The sequence below is a fragment of the Nilaparvata lugens genome, chromosome 4, assembly GCF_014356525.2.
Source record: "Nilaparvata lugens isolate BPH chromosome 4, ASM1435652v1, whole genome shotgun sequence".
Taxonomy (NCBI): domain Eukaryota; kingdom Metazoa; phylum Arthropoda; class Insecta; order Hemiptera; family Delphacidae; genus Nilaparvata; species Nilaparvata lugens.
This window is the reverse complement of record NC_052507.1, coordinates 32,958,259-32,976,662: the sequence shown is the minus strand read 5'-3', so window position 1 is coordinate 32,976,662 and position 18,404 is coordinate 32,958,259. Positions and strand designations below refer to the sequence as shown.

The window sequence follows — 18,404 nt, the reverse complement described above, 5'->3', positions numbered from 1 at the left end:
TATATCAATAACACTTCCGGCTATAAGTTGATAATAAATTGCAAATATAATGCGCACAAAAAAAATCCACACTTTATACAAAAAATCACAGTTTAATGTGTTCAACACATTCAACACTGTGATGATAATTTGAAGAGTTACTATATTTAAAGTTTCTAGCAGGATATTTGATTCAACAAAGTCCAGATATTGAATTGGATAGATTTGATAATATTTGATAAATAAGTTAATTACTAGCCTTGAGCGACTGAGACTCAGGGGGCTGGCGTGGAAAGCAAGGAATGGGATTACAATTAATACAAATGTATTGTCGGAGACTCGCAGTTTCAAATAATTCGTTGTTAGCGCTTTGTTATATTTTATCGATGCACTGCACTGTGCATTAAGCCCAATACAAAATGTTGAAATGGAATTACTCACTCGATGCTTTCGGATAAAAATTGACTGGACCTCGGTTATGGACCGCTCACGGTGTGGCACAGGCAGGGTGTCGGCGGCTAAGTTCGGGGACGTTTTAATTTTCCATATTCCACTTCACTCCGTAATTAATCAAAAATATATAAGAGACGGTACTTGATGCTGATTTACAGTTATTTAGGACATTTACTTTAACATTGAAAACAATTTGAAAACAAACAGGGAACATTCAACCATGGTTGTTTACCGCTAGATGATCATCCGAAAAGTGGTTATTCTCCAAAACACTTAAATTCATACACCCTTGAATAAATAAATCCGGGCTTCTGATTGGCTGATTAAATTGAAAATTGCTTTCGTCACGATGACGTTTACAAATGATGAAAGTAGTTCCCAGATGCAGTGATTCAAAATCAGTAATTTACAAAAATTTGAAACAGGGATTAGTCCAGGCAACGAATGCTCAAATAAAGGTATAGAGGGAAAATTTTGGAACACAATTTTCAACTCCACAGTTCTTTCAAGGATAGGTAGAGGATTAACATATCAAAAGTCCTTACCCCTACCACCTGTGCTAAAGGGGTGGGGGTGGTTTGAAAGTGCCATCTTTTCATTTTTCGCATATATCTCGGAAACTATGCATCTTATGAACATTTGTATAAATTGAAGCTTACAGAATTGCCAACAAGTTTTGTTTTTCACATTTTTCCATATCTCTCATAGTTTCTGAGATATCCGCTCTTGAAAGTGAGACATTTTTTGAAAAAACACTTCTGCCTCCAGATTTATCATATTTTTGGCCTTATATTTTTTGAACGATTGATGAAAAAAATCCGTGCTGATTATGAGCTGATAGAGCAAAGAATATTATCTCCAATTTAATGTATATACACACTATTTTACGCATTTCCCTACCAGTGTTGCAGCAGTTTTAGTGCTGAGAGTGAAATTTTCTGTTCAGCAACAATAGATTAGTTGACAATAAAATTTGAAGGGAATGCTTGGAACACAATTTTCGACTTCGCAGCTTTATTGAGACTAGTTTGAAGGTGAGCATATGAAAAATCTCAACCCCTACATCATGTGCTGAAGGGATGAGGGTGGTTTGCAAGTTGCATTTCCCACATATTACTTACATGCTTATATCTTGGGAACAATGCGTTATATTGACGTATTCAACTACATAAAAATAAAGCTTAATAAATTTCCTACAGGTTGTGTTTCATGGAGGTTTTCGATAAATCCGATACTCTTCAAGATATTCAGATGTTCTAAAGTGATGCATTTTCGAAAAATCAGTTTTTCTTTCATTTTTTCGCTCTTACAAGTCTTCTAACATTTCAAAAATTGATGGAACAAGAATGTGCTGATTACAAGCTTGTAGAGCATTGAATTATCTTCCATTTCATGTATAATACGACTAATTTACGCATTCCCATTCGACTGTTGTAGCAGTTTTAGTTTTGAGTGTCTTTTTTTCAGTAGAAAGTTTAGAAACACCCCCTGTATTTAGTTCCGCAGACGTTCCAATAGGTAATCAATCTGTCGTATGGGAATGCGTGAAATAGTTGAATTATACATGAAATGGAAGATAATTTGATGCTCTACAAGCTCGTAATTAGAAAATTCTTGTTCCATCAATTGTTGAAAAGTTATAAGACTTTTAAGAGCGAAAAAATGAAAGAAAAACTGGTTTTTCGAAAATGCATCACTTTAGAACATAAATATCTCGAAGAGTATCGGATTTATCGAAAACCTCTACCAAACAAAACTTGTAAATTTATCAAGCTTTATTTTTATGTAGTTAAAAGTGTCAATATAACGCATTGTTTCCAAGATATGAGCATATAAGTAATATGTGGAAGATGCAACTTTAAACCACCCTCATTCCTTCAGTACATGATGTAGGGGTTGGGATTTTTTATATGCTCACCTCCAAACTAGTCTCAATAAAGCTGCAAAGTCGAAAATTGTGTTCCAAACATTCCCTTCAAATTTCACTCTCAACACTAAAACTGTTGCAACGCTGATAAGGAAATGCGTAAAATAGTGTAAAGATACATAAAATGAAAGATAATTTGATGCTCTATCAGCTCATAATAAGCACGGATTTTTTTCATCAATCGTTCGAAAATTATAAGGCCAAAATTATGAAAAAATTGGAGGCAGAAGTGTTTTTTTCAAAAAATATCTCACCTTCAAGAGCGGATATCTTAGAAACTATGAGAGATATGGAAAAAATGTAAAGGACAAAACTTGTTGGCAATTTTGTAAGCTTCAATTTTGACAGTATACAAATGTTTATAAGATACATAGTTTTCGAGATATATGCGAAAAATGAGAAGATGGTACTTTCAAACCACCCCCACCCCTTTAGCTTAGGTGGTGGGGGTGGTTTGAAAGTGCCATCTTTTCATTTTTCGCATATATCTCGGAAACTATGCATCTTATGAACATTTGTATAAATTGAAGCTTACAGAATTGCCAACAAGTTTTGTTTTTCACATTTTCCATATCTCTCATAGTTTCTGAGATATCCGCTCTTGAAAATGAGACATTTTTTGAAGAAACACTTCTGCCTCTTTATCATATTTTTGGCCTTATATTTTTTGAACGATTGATGAAAAAAATCCGTGCTGATTATGAGCTGATAGAGCAAAGAATATTATCTCCAATTTAATGTATATACACACTATTTTACGCATTTCCCTACCAGTGTTGCAGCAGTTTTAGTGCTGAGAGTGAAATTTTCTGTTCAGCAACAATAGATTAGTTGACAATAAAATTTGAAGGGAATGCTTGGAACACAATTTTCGACTTCGCAGCTTTATTGAGACTAGTTTGAAGGTGAGCATATGAAAAATCTCAACCCCTACATCATGTGCTGAAGGGATGAGGGTGGTTTGCAAGTTGCATTTCCCACATATTACTTACATGCTTATATCTTGGGAACAATGCGTTATATTGACGTATTCAACTACATAAAAATAAAGCTTAATAAATTTCCTACAGGTTGTGTTTCATGGAGGTTTTCGATAAATCCGATACTCTTCAAGATATTCAGATGTTCTAAAGTGATGCATTTTCGAAAAATCAGTTTTTCTTTCATTTTTTCGCTCTTACAAGTCTTCTAACATTTCAAAAATTGATGGAACAAGAATGTGCTGATTACAAGCTTGTAGAGCATTGAATTATCTTCCATTTCATGTATAATACGACTAATTTACGCATTCCCATTCGACTGTTGCAGCAGTTTTAGTTTTGAGTGTCTTTTTTTCAGTAGAAAGTTTAGAAACACCCCCTGTATTTAGTTCCGCAGACGTTCCAATAGGTAATCAATATGTCGTATGGGAATGCGTGAAATAGTTGAATTATACATAAAATGAAAGATAATTTGATGCTCTATCAGCTCATAATAAGCACGGATTTTTTTCATCAATCGTTCGAAAATTATAAGGCCAAAATTATGAAAAAATTGGAGGCAGAAGTGTTTTTTTCAAAAAATATCTCACCTTCAAGAGCGGATATCTTAGAAACTATGAGAGATATGGAAAAAATGTAAAGGACAAAACTTGTTGGCAATTTTGTAAGCTTCAATTTTGACAGTATACAAATGTTTATAAGATACATAGTTTTCGAGATATATGCGAAAAATGAGAAGATGGTACTTTCAAACCACCCCCACCCCTTTAGCTTAGGTGGTAGGGGTGAGGACTTTTGATATGTTAATCCTCTAACTATCCTTGAAAGAACTGTGGAGTTGAAAATTGTGTTCCAAACATTCCCTTCAAATTTCACTCTCAACACTAAAACTGTTGCAACGCTGATAAGGAAATGCGTAAAATAGTGTAAAGATACATAAAATGAAAGATAATTTGATGCTCTATCAGCTCATAATAAGCACGGATTTTTTTCATCAATCGTTCGAAAATTATAAGGCCAAAATTATGAAAAAATTGGAGGCAGAAGTGTTTTTTTCAAAAAATATCTCACCTTCAAGAGCGGATATCTTAGAAACTATGAGAGATATGGAAAAAATGTAAAGGACAAAACTTGTTGGCAATTTTGTAAGCTTCAATTTTGACAGTATACAAATGTTTATAAGATACATAGTTTTCGAGATATATGCGAAAAATGAGAAGATGGTACTTTCAAACCACCCCCACCCCTTTAGCTTAGGTGGTAGGGGTGAGGACTTTTGATATGTTAATCCTCTAACTATCCTTGAAAGAACTGTGGAGTTGAAAATTGTGTTCCAAACTTTTCCCTCTATAATCTTTCGTTGACTGGACTAGATATTTTTTAATACAAACAAAGGTCGAACCTCTTATCACTAAAACATACCGTATGAAGCTAGCTTCTCCCTTATCAGACATCACATTCACGTAGTGATTACAAGAATCACTGACCTACGATAACATTGGCAACAGACATGTGATACAGTGATGTGAAGTGCGAGGAAATAAAAAATAATTTCAATAAATAAATTTTAATTTCATGAAAGAAAATACAGCAATAGCAAGGGAGGCTTATTTTGATAATAACGTTACAAAGATAAGCGCTTGACAGGTGAGTGTCTGCTTATAACCACAATTCAACTACTATATACCGGCGTGCGAACACAAATTTAATCTATTTATTTTATTGCATGTTGTCTTTCAATATTTTCTAATTCTACATCTTCAAGATATTGCATAAATTCAAATATGAAAAATAAAGAACATTCTTCTCGTCTATTGACAGGTAAATAATTTATGAGGCTGTGCTCCTTTGACATATTTTAAAAACATATGTTGGCTAAATGAGGTTAGTTTTACAATAATTCATATTCATAACAATAATTTTATACGGAAGTGAGTGCACAATAAATGCATTATTATATATAAATTAATAATACAAGATAAGGTGCATAACGAAACATTATGAATATAAGGTGAGATAGTAGCAGTTGCATTTGCTAGGTCTTGTATTGGTTTAAAAAAAACTTGATAGACATATTTTCATTTTCTATAATTTGATTTTTCCATTATTCATTTGTCAATTTCAGTTCCTAAAAAGGAAGAATATCGTGACACAAGGTAATACAAACATATATTTCATGAGTTGATAAAATTTCTGGTTGAGGTATTAAATTCAGTTGGCTCGATGACAGACAACTCTATTATGTTTCCTCATCTGAGCTTCGACTTTCTAACCTATTTCCAATGAAATTTTTCAAAATAGAGATACTTTCCATGTTATTTCAATGAACTTACTTTTACTCCCTTGGGATTTTTTCTGTTTTTTAGTCCCGAGGGCGAAAAAATGACACTTTAGTATCATGTTTCAGGGAATAAAGTAAGTACTTTGGATAAGGTATATAGGAAAATGTATAATTATATATTAAAGGAATATTTCATGTTTCTCATGGAAAGGATTCAGAGTTTCATTTTCGAACTGTGTTGATAATATAAACTAAAATTCATCCATGACTTTTCCCTGAGAAATTTAAACATTTTGTTTTTTTTTGTAACTTGGGTTAAAAATTGACACATTTTTCGGGGATAGAAATTATATAAGCTTATGTCCTCATGAAACTCATGAATTGGCTGAACAATTGAGGCATTCTAATAACTATATCCAGATGGGATTCAAGAAACTAAGATGAAATAATATGAAATTCGGGGGAACCAAACAAGAGAAAGATGATAACTGCGTAAGTGTAGCAGATGAGAAAGATAGGGTGAGTGATGAAGACTGATGAACAATTGAGCTGAAAATACATTTGAGTCTAAAATTTAAATTCCAGTCTGGGGTTCACATCAACACTTGTGTCTCTGGAGCTTGTGAAACTTGTGTCTCTGGAGTAACAGTAACACCAACAGAGAGAATTGTTTCGAGTATTTTTTGTTGATAGAATAACTCTATGCAATACTCCAGTGATGATAGTAAAGTTGGACAGAAAACTTCACCACACTCCCCCAATCGAATTTTGCAATGAGTATATAGTATTACTTTTTTAATAACTGTATAGTATTTTCCCACATCACACTGTATGTTGATGTGATGTCTACCCGAAGTATCTGGAGTTGGTTCCATGGAAGCATGAAATTAATAAATCCAGCTCTTAGTTCTGAGTAGAACTCAAAGTTCTGAGTAGAATAATTTTGGAAATGAATATCTGATGAGCATCATTGGAACCTCTATGATGACAATTTCAACTGATTCAAATAGCATATTCATCAATTTATGCTTTTTTTGTTGCAGGTGCGTGCAATAGACATAATAAAGCTGAACACAAGTCATTGAAGAGTGTAGGTGAGCTCACATTTCTATACATCGAATCAGTTATATCTAAAATCAAAAGGTATTCAGGCTTTGAAATATTAATAACGGTTATTGATGTGTATGTTAGGCGGGGTGCACACCGGAGAATACACATTTCGTGAATCCCTTTTCATGAAACTTGTTTCATGCAATCCGTTTCACTCGCTCATGCATACAAAAGAAACGTTCCCTGCTTAATCTTATCAGTCGATTGCGAGCAACTTTCGTTTCACGTTTCATGAAACGCGTTTCTCCGGTGTGCACTCCGCCTTAGAGTGTGCCAACATACTCTTTCTTAACGAATTTCTGTGCCTATTTGCCTATATAGAATAGATTTTCACTCCAGATCGAGGAGATTTCCTCAAAGATTCTTCATGTACAGAAGAAGAGCACATGACAGCAAATGTTTTGGTGCACCTCTCGTCCCAGTGATGTTGGGGAAAAATCAAATTAGATGAATAATGAATAAATAAATTTATCCCCTTTAAAAAAATACTAACAAGCAATTAAACATACAAAAAAGAATAATCTATTTTTCGTTTTTTTTTTGTTTTTTATTCGGTGAAGAATGTGGACCAATTTTCATCGATATAATTCATCGTTGATTACAGAAAAAAAATTACTTCCGAAGAATAATCATCGAACAAGAAACGGATCTTGTTGTCCTCTTATCAGTAAAAATTGGAACGAGTTTCAATTCATGATATTAGAGCCGACCTTCTTCCAAGTTTCTATTTCCAGTCGTAATGAGTGTGCCTTAGCTGGTATCTTCGTTCAAATCTACTAGCATTTTCCCAATACGTGTCAAATATAGAATATAGATGATACAAAGTAGAAAATGAAGCAACGCAGCTTCGTGCCGTATCATGACAGCGTTTCCTGCCTCCAAGCAAGTTGGCGGTTGACCGCACGGTCGCGCTTAGAAGCAGGAGACCCACCAGTAGCTGTCAGCCGTCTAGCCGCGTCGGTTAGAATGGACACGAGAAAGTTGGTGAGTGTAGTAGCGGCCGGCCGACCCCCGGTCGCAGTCGGCTTATCGATGGCCGAACAAACAATTAGCGATCCTTGTACGGTAAGTGCGTGTGTTAGTGAAGTGACCAAGTGTGCTCTGCAGATCATGTGTGCTGGCCAGACTGCTAACGACTTCAACACTCCCAGAGAACCGCAACGGATCACACCAAAACTCACCAACGGAAACTCAGTGGAGAGCAACACCGACGACGAAGACTATTATTCTTTCACAGAGGAAGTGAATGTGGAGAAAACTCCGGAAGATTCTAGAATCGTGAACTTGATTGAGTCAACGGATCGCTTCCTGGATTGTCGACCAACTTCTTATTCTCGTGACACTTCCGTAGAATTTCTAAGTCCTATATCTTCCCCTGCACTACCTCCTCCGCCTCCTAAACCACCTGAAGTTGGTGGTTTTCTAGGAAATGTAAGTTATGGCAATATCAAAGAAGATTATAAAAGACTTGATAAGGTGAATGGAGGTTATGTGAATGACGATGCTAATAATTTTTTTGGAGGAGGAGGAGGTGAAAGTAATGATGAAGACAAAGATAGTGTTGGTGATGTTGAAGAAGGAGATGTAAAGGTTGACAAATCCGTTGAGGTTGTGATCCGGGATAAGAGAAAGAGGAAGTGGAGAAGTAGGAGACCGTTGACAACTGTTGTGTATTGCACCAGGATTAATTTGCGCTCTTTCTCGCATATCCTGAAAGCGGTCGAAGCTGGAACTCATAGGGTGAGTGAAGTTCCATGTTATCGGGGATTCGATTTATTTTACAGCAGTTGGAAATGTAATTGCATAAAATTGAACTACACTAGAATGTTTCCCTTCTACTGTATTATTCTATGCAATAGCCTATTGTTTCTTGCTGTTCTTCATCTATAGATCCTTGCTCCTATTTTCCTTATAATCTAATCATAGTTCTGAAATGACGCTTCATTTTCCAAAATGGTTATGTTTGATACTAGGAACTCTATCGATATTCAACAGCTTGAAATTGTTTTTCCTATAGTTGAATACAGCAGTATCTCAGTATCTTGAGCCACTCCTGAAGACTACCCCCCCTCCTCTAAAGAAATGAGAGGGTTTATACTGGCTTGAAGAAGAAGCAGAATGAATGACACGTTGTTCAGGGTTGCTGTCAAGTTCGAGATCCCTTTGAAGCATAGAGTCCTTGATGTCCATTTGTGAGAATAGTCAATTATATTACCTGAAATTTTTGGATAGCTGATACATCTGTCCATACTTTGAAAAATATGATCGTTATCAACAGCGAATCTGTATTTAAATTTAGATCGAAAATCTTTCGGAGGAAATACAATAATATTGTTTGTATAAAACACTGTGTTTCGGTAGCATTCATTTATTATAATGGTTTGCAATCATTGGTAGATCAAATGTATTCTGCTATGAATCTCATTTATTGAAGAATGAACGAGAAACTAGTGAAATAACTTGCAAGAATATTAATTAAGATAATGACAACACTATCAATTAAATTGGATACTTCATTTATTGTTATTTTTTTGGTTTTTGATTTTCAAGTATCGTCTTTCCAACAAGGGAAGTGTTTTATTAAGATTTAATCTTGATTCAAAGTTGAGCTTTGGTTACGTTAATTTGAAAATATTCCAACTGACACTGTGTTGTCACTTGATAGCAGGAAAAAAATTAAGTGGTCATTACTGACTTGGAAGCCACTACTCATTGTATTAATCTCTTTCTTTCATTACATTATTAATGTAAGCCCAAGAAAAGTTTATAGAAACGATTATTATGTATTTCTGTGATTATCAAATCGTACTCAACATCACTACAATACTAGAAAAATCATAGAACGAGAATAGAACGTTGAACAACGCTATGTTTCCAGTTTGTTTAAACTTGAAGGACAATCCTTTTTATCCTTGTCATTTCAACTTCCTCTCCAGTTCTACTTTTGGTATTGACTCTACAATTTGAAAGACCTCATCTTTGATGAATAAGTTCCAAGAAAGTCTTGATATACTGTAGTTTCTAATTGTTTGTTATCATTTTATTTATAACTTCAATCATACAATTTGACATGATTATTCTAATCTCTCCTATTTCATTGCGAGACGGAGAAATATCTTCAGAGAATAGACTATTGTTATAGTTTTAAACATGAATCACGTGTCCGCAAACTGGGACAAAGTAATCGTTGTGTCTGAAAAACTTCACCATTCTGTGAATGTCATGGAACTTGCTGCTTGAAACCAATTTATTGACTTATAGGTGAATAGTACATACATTCTCTTGTCAATAGAGGCGTGTCATGGTGCTTGCTTGGTCAATTGTTCATTTAAATCAATATATTACAATGAAGTCGGTATTACATCATGACTACAGGTATTATGGGTAGGGTCTATATGATTGGTTATACATTATTCCAATAATAGCATATTAACTATAGATATTATATTTTATTTGTAGAATTGAATAGTTTTTTTTCTCTGGAATAACATTGAGTTCTAAAAGAAGAACATTACTCTATCATTCAAGTAATAAGATTTTATAATGATTCACATCGTTAGAAATCAATCCCCTGAATACAGTGTTATAGAAAAGTTCAAAAACGATTAATGCTAGAGAAACTGGAAAAAATTGAATAAATGAACTTTGTAGTTCATTCCAAGAATCGTGATTGAATGAATGACGTAATCACAATGAATTCTCGGTATTACGAATTAGAACCAGGATCTTGTCAGAAATATAACTACGGTGTGATTATTGAGATTTTGTCAATAATTATTTTCGAAATTAGCAGTTCCATTGAGAAGTTATCATGTGATTTTGTGAATTGAATCTTCATTTCTTCATTGAGTACAAGAATAAATCTACCAGCATTACTATTGAACATTTTCATACCACCATTCTATTTGAAGGATCTTGATTATAGTACTGTAATTAGGAACCTTATTTTAGACACAAATTCTAATTTGACATGGAGTCTATTATGGTATATAACGACTTTAATTTACTATCAGACTAATGAGATATCCCCTTCTCCAAACATATTTTCTATAATTTCATTAATCTCTATCATCATCATCATTAAATCATTGAAATCTAGAATTTACAGCTAATCTAAGATAATTGATATCAGTTTAAGATTTTATTGTGCTTGTATGGTTGAATTTGCATATTTTTGGTATTAAACAAATTTTTGTGATTTTTCAATCAACAGCTTTTTAAATTGGCTGATAGAATAGATTACTATTTACTGTTTTAGATTCTCTTCTTGACAACGATCTGCTCCTCTCAGAAATCATAAGAGAAAGGAAACAGGAAAAAACACCAAACATAAATTTCCTTCCCTCATTCATTTGTTCCTCATATTTTTCAACCTTTCCTTATACTCTATTCTCTTTCTGGTTCAAACAATCCGTTTGACCTGGAATAACCTCTTCGCTGATGCTACTGAGAACTCACCACTTGAACATAAACGGAAGAATTTATCTTGTAATGGTCTGGGGAATGTTATAGTTTTGAAACAAGTTAACTTTAATGCTCTAGCCGTGGATTCTGTTCCATCAACACTAGAATACAAAATACTATTACAAGACGGTCACTCTTGTGAACACATACATTCCAAACTATACGAAGAACAAGATAAGCTCCCATTAACCACTGGTCTGGCTATAACTGACTGGTCTTTCTTATTTGTTTTCAGTGTCTCTTGTAACCTACATTTCTGGAATAAAAATGAACGACTTTTTCAGATTCCGGTAGAAACATCCTAGATAACTAAAAATTGATATTTTGTTGGATGAAATCAATATCACAGTGACGGGAAATAATAAAAAAAAATTGTGGATGGAAAGGGAAAGAAAGAAGAAAGAAGAGTATGAAAGACCAAATAATTATTATAATAGTACTACTTTTATGGTCATATTAGCATTAATCAGGATAGGGTATTATTGATGTTAAATAGTCATTCACTTCTGTCAAGGGCCAATAGACCAAAATCAAGTATCAATTGTAACGATAATCGAGAAAGAAACAGTATTGATAAATTTCAGATTTAGGAAAATAGTTTGATGTTTCATTCGAAACTCTAACCAATATTCTTGTTTGTTTTTTTTAGTGGTTGTCGAAGAAATTGAGAGGATTCTCAATAATGTTTGTGATGTAATTTCATGTTCATACTCACTTGCTCAGCATCAACTTCGTCTTGATTTGCCGTGAAAAACTAATAGGTTATCCTGCTACACCAGTCGAATTTCCTTTTAAAAATTCCACATAATCACATTATAGGAATTCTCAGGAATGGTTGGTTGTCATATTATCATTCATATTGTAATTGGTTGGTCATCATATATGACCATTATTATTAATGGTTGTCATATCATATTATTATATCATTAAAGCTACGGAATGTTGCTAAGCTTGCTAAGCCAATATCTGTGCGTAAATGCATTATGCCGTCATTTAAAGGGGAAAAGTTATGGAATGTTATTATTTGTTGTTGTTGAACGGAAATTAAGCAAGAAGGAATGCATTCACTCAGACATGACTCGAGCTTCGGTTAACATCCGTTTTCCTGTCTCAAGACGATATTTTACGATCATTTTAGAACTACTTATTTGAAACAGCTTAATTATCCTCGTCGATATTTCAAGCTCTTTGTGCCATTGTTCTACTTAACATTTACAATTGTGTTTATCTTTGCAGAGCTAAAACAGTTTAGTAGTTATGAAGGCTAGGGCTTGGACATAGCAAAAAACTACTTTATTTCTAGATTCACCAGTTGTGGCTTCTACTGTACATTTCAAATTAATATTTTCAAATTAGATTTGTTTTTCTTCTATTTTTTTCTAGAATTTATGTGGATGTTCAATATTTTAATTTCAATCAATGTACCTAGAATACAGGTATTCCAGGTACTTTGATTTCAATTCACTTCCATGAATTCTGTTTTATAAAAATCTTCATATTTTTTCCTATCATGGGATGGTCAATGTTTCATCTGTATCAGATGTTGATAGCATCAATAACTTATCCGTTTAAGATGACACTGTTGAGCTTTAAAAGATAACTCACGTTAAACTAATAGCAGAATATAAGACCATCGATTTTTAATACTGATGTTACTTTCCTTGCCCTATTACCATAGTAAGGAAAGTATTGCTTTCCGAAAAAAATAAATTAAGGTACCCCAATTTCTAAATTTCTATACGTTTCAAGGTCCCTTGAGTCCAAAAAAGTGGTTTTTGGGTATTGGTCTGTATGTGTGTGTGTGTGTGTGTGTGTGTGTGTGTGTGTGTGTGTGTGTGTGTGTGGTGTGTGTGTGTGTGGTGTGTGTGTGTGTGTGTGTGTGTGTGTGTGTGTGTGTGTGTGGTGTGTGTGTGTGTGTGTGTGGTGTGTGTGTGTGTGTGGTGTGTGTGTGTGTGTGTGTGTATGTGTGTGTGTGTGTGTGTGTGTATGTGTGTGTGTGTGTGTGTATGAGTGTATGTGCGTGTGTGTACACGATATCTCATCTCCCAATTAACGGAATGACTTGAAATTTGGAACTTAAGGTCCTTCGCCTATAAGGATCCGACACGAACAATTTCGAACAAATCTAATTCAAGATGGCGGCTAAAATTGCGAAAATGTTGTCAAAAACAGGGTTTTTCGCGATTTTCTCAAAAACGGCTCCAACGATTTTGATCAAATTTATACCTAAAATAGTCATTGATAAGCTCTATCAACTGCCACAAGTCCCATATCTGTAAAAATTTCAGGAGCTCCCCACCATCAATGCAAAGTGTGATTTTGTATTCCCAATTATCAGGCTTCAGGTACAATTTAAACAAAAAATTTCAAGTGGAAAAGATTGAGCATAAAAATATCTACAATTAACGTTCAGTGACATTTCCACCTAAAATTGAAAATAAGCTCGAAATTCGAGAAAATATGTTTATTCAATAATGCAAACTGTTGGCAACTGTTGATTCTATTAAATCATTCACTGTGAAGAGATAGCAGACTTCGTGTGTCTGCAGCGTTATTGTCCTGTCACCAGCTGGCTTAGATCTTTGAATAGTAGACTTGAGATGCGCGGGAACACTAGCGTCAGGTGATCAATTTTCATAACTGCAAGGAAAGTTGTGTGAGTGCGCCACACCAGATTTTTTGTTAAGGCTGTGCAAAGGCTAAAAATGAACTTTCTACTCGTGATTTTTCAAAGTTTTTCGATTTGTATATCATCAAGCTATCAAAATTAAAAAGTTTTCTTAGGAAAACATTTTTTCTGATCATTACTTTTTGAGATATGAGCGCCAGAAGTTTGAATTTTTGGGACAGAACATTTCAAATTCGGTAAGAGATAAATCCATGAGATTTAGAGGATAGATTCTTCATGGTATTTTTGATCTGGTAAAATAATAATTTTCTGAAAATGTCAATTTTTGAAAAATTTATTCAATTTACAAAAAATAACTTTTAGTTGAGTTATTTTTGGTAAATTGAAAAACTTTTTCAAAAATTGATATTTTCAGAGAATTTTCAGAAAAATTTTGTTTCACTAGATCCTCTGAATCTCATGGATTTATATCTTACGGAATTTGAAATGTTCTGTCCCAAAAATTCAAACTTCAGGCGCTCATATCTCAAAAAGTAATGATCGGGAAAAAAATGTTTTTCTAAGAAAACTTTTTCATTTTGATAGCTTGATTATATACAAATAGAAAAACTTTGAAAAATATCACCAGTAGATAGTTTATTTTTAGCCTTTGCACAGCCTCAACAAGGCTCAAGAACAAATGATGTGAATTGATGGAATAATTCTGATTTCTCTAAAGTAAGCATATTATGAGTCTGGTAATACTAATCGAAGCTTTCAAAATAAATCACCAGGCAATGATGACTTTCATTATGTACGTAATGATAGAGTAAAATTGTTTATGGACTTTTAAATGTCACATTCATCTTCCAAACTAATAAAAAAGGTGTGAGTTATCGTGCAGGTTAATTATTGATGACAAGTTTATGGCATGGTGAGAAATTCGATATGAGTTACAATGAATTAAATTCGCAAAAGTTGTTTCGCCGGTCATAAATTGAATGCTGATAGACCCACCGGACAAGGTACATGATTATACGATCAGATATCTCATGTGTAGTCATCATCATGACTTGCAAGACCACTTGTGATGATAATTCACACTCTTGAACAAATCTTTCCATGTCGATGGTCAGTTAATGAACCAAGTATGGTTGAATGATGCTGTTACTTTGATTATTATCAATCTGTTGATGTGAAGTATGTAGAGTGTGGAGGAAGGAACACTTTCCACTTATAATGGCACATGCTCGAGGCATTCATTCGTTGATAATGAGCGCAGGCGCAGGCGCACCAGTTATCAGATACTTCTGTGGCTCTGATCAGTCCGGTTGATTGAATATTGCATTCCACCCAATCTCCATGATCCTTATCTTCCCTTAGAATGCCTGCTTAGAGTAAAAATATGAACAAGTTTGGTTAGTTGAATGCACATTCAAAAAACGTTTCTGCATTTTATTTTCACTTTATAGCTCAAATTATAGCAATAATCTGACTATAGTGTTATGGAAACAGGTTGAAAAGGCCGCCTACTCCAGAATAGCACTGAAATGTTTACATCCCATAATTTGGCTGAACACACTTTTACTACTACTATTTATCTATATCTTACTCCCATATGATTAGTCTATTCGTACTATTAAAACATCACATACGACTATTATCAAATTATTATAGTTTATGATTATTAGTCATTCGCTTTATAGCATTTTAATAACCGGAAATTTGGCAGGTAATGCTGCTCATAATAGGTGCCGTTGATAGTTTTATCGATATCTTTACCATCTGGCTATCTTGATCATTTGGTTTCAGGTTATTGAAAGTTTCGATTAAGTTGGAACTGAATGTTAGAAATGTTTGATAATGAGGTTTTGTTACATAAATTTTAACTGGTGTTGTGATAGCAGGAAAACAAAACAATCTATTTGTAGTATTAGATATTTTATAATACCGGTGCTTTAGACGTTTAAACTATTCACTTCCACCTTCTACATTGAGAGTGGATGATGATACAATTGTATGCGTATTACTTCAACAAAAGATGATGTTGGCTCCTATTGGGTATGAGTTTGTTTCTCCATCTTGGTGGCTGTTATGGATAGACGTTAACGTTTGAATTTCCCAGTCATGAATCCAGCAGTTATCTCGGCAACCAGTAGCAACTCGATTTCCTGTTCATACCCACTTAGCATAGTGCCGAGAGAGAAGATGTTTACAGTTGCATGTGCATCGATTTCCATTCCGTCTTTTTCCACCTTCATTATAATTGTATCTTTGAATAAATTATAGAGTTCGATTCCAAAATAACTAATCCACGATGAATAATCTATCTCAATTACGATACTTTGTATTCAAACATCTGGTTTTGTATTAGAAATTGCAGTCTCTGGAAACATGTCAACCTATGAATCTTCTTAATGATTTTCATTCTAACTACTGTAAGCAGGGAAAAACTTGGTAATCTATTAAACCAGATAATTATCTATTCTGGATAAGTTGTCAGTGAAGAAACCGTAATTTATTATTATGTGGGTCTTCACATGAGCACCAACCAAGTGAGCACCAATCAAGTGAGCACCAACCAAGTGAGCACCAACCAAGTGAGCACCAACCAAGTGAGCACCAACCAAGTGAGCACCAACCAAGTGAGCACCACTCAATGAGTGAGCTACTTTTTTCAAAATACATCAACTACTTTGTGATTTGTGAAGTACAAACATTGAAGATAAGAGACTGATCTAGTGTGTAACTTGCAATCAGTTAAATTATTTTGGACATAACTTAGTAATATTGGTACTACCAATAGTAGGCTACTTAGTTCCACTGTACTCCTCTTTTACATCTCCTTATCCAGTTACTGAGAAGGTATAGGCCCATCCAATCCTATAATTGAGAATAATCGTGCAAGAAAATATTGTGTGGATCAATTAACTAATGTGGATCAAAAATGCGAACAATATTGATTTCATCGATCACAATATTGTTGAAATGAAGGATATTTTAGCTTGTATAAGACTGTTTAAATCCCTACGCAAGAGTCAAACCATTCATCTATCTCACAATTTAGAACTCACACAAATAATGATTATTATTCAATATACTTTATCATCTACATTTCTCAAATAATTGCAATATTGAACAAGAAATATGACTGTAAGTAGTATATCAATGAAACATAAGTAACATAACATAGATTACACCACATTCTACTCTGTAGATTAGAAACATAATAGAATATTAAAGTTAATGATAGTCTATGAAGCTCTTTCGAAGTTTTTCCCCAATTGAATAACTTGTACATGATTCAACACATGCTCACTTTTAGGATTACCGGTTAGTTAAAAGATGGATGAGTCAACAATGAGCTCAACATAATCAACATTTTTTCTCGTATTTAGGTGAACTCGGCAAACGAAATACGTCAGAGTCCTCTTATCCAGAGCATGTTTTTTGTGACAATAACTGTTTCTACAGTAAATAGGTCAAGAATCAATTGTGTGATTTTGATCGATGACTCATCGAGCTCTGTTTATCAGTGAGTTTCGTCACCTGTTGAGTGACAGGGCAGCAGCAGTAATAATATTGTCAGCATCGGTAGAATAGGAAACATGGATAGTACATTGATGAGAAATGCTGACAATTTCAAGTGAATTTCAGTATAGTAGATGACCATCGATCACACCGGTTCTCATGACGAGTAATTACGTTGCTTGCTGTGTGTGCGCGTTCGTGTGTGCCTCGCTAGTGAGTGTGGTGTTGAAAGAGTATGTGCAGTTGAAATGAATGAGGAGAGAGTGTTTGGTATGTGAGTGGTGTTGAAAGAGTGAATATAATGGTGTAGAGGAGATTGAAATGAATTAGATGAAGAGAATGTCGGTACTATAAGTAGAAGAAAGAAAAAAAATTGGGAAAATATGGGAACAAATTCGCGAAAGAAGGTGATTAGGAGAATGAAATGATGAATTTGACCAGCAATCAAAAAGTGAATATGAATAGCATATTGATTATAAGATAGAACATAAATAGAGGGGAAAGCTTCGAAGAATTTGTAGGCCTTATTAGCATATACAAATATAAAATCACTTAAACCCAACGACGAGATAAAGTAGAGTTAAAAGAGGAAAAATAGAATATGAGAGTTTGTTGAAGAGAATAGTTAGAAGTAGTCTTATGAAAAGGTGGGTCGAAAAATTTGTATGAGAATAAAAGTTGAAGTGGTAAGCCAATTCACGGAATGTTGATGTGAGAAGGTTTAAAGAGAATGCAGAAACAGAATAAATGAGAATATTAAACGATGAGCATAGAAGAGTGAGAATAGAAGAGAGAGAATTTCGAGGAAGGAGAACTCTGAAAGAGAAATGTTAGAATTTAAGAAACATTATTTTTGGAAATAACAAAATAATAGGGGAGGAAAGAGTAACTACAGTAGGTACATTTATAAAGAAATCTAATTGAATTGGGGGTATAGTAAGTAGAGAAAACTTCGAACATTGTGTGAAGTGAAATAAAGGTATATTACTTATAGGATGCGAGAGAGTTGGAGGAAAAATCCAGTGACTTTGAGTAGGCTACATCAATTGGAGACAAAATATATTACTTGGA

The 18,404-nt window shown here is 34.1% G+C and overlaps 1 protein-coding gene across 1 annotated transcript in view; it reads left to right on the top strand.

Annotated features, from left to right (window-relative positions):
* The window catches only part of LOC111050143, a 565,154-nt gene that overhangs the window by 387,218 nt on the left and 159,532 nt on the right, over positions 1 to 18,404 (top strand). The window lies entirely within an intron of this gene.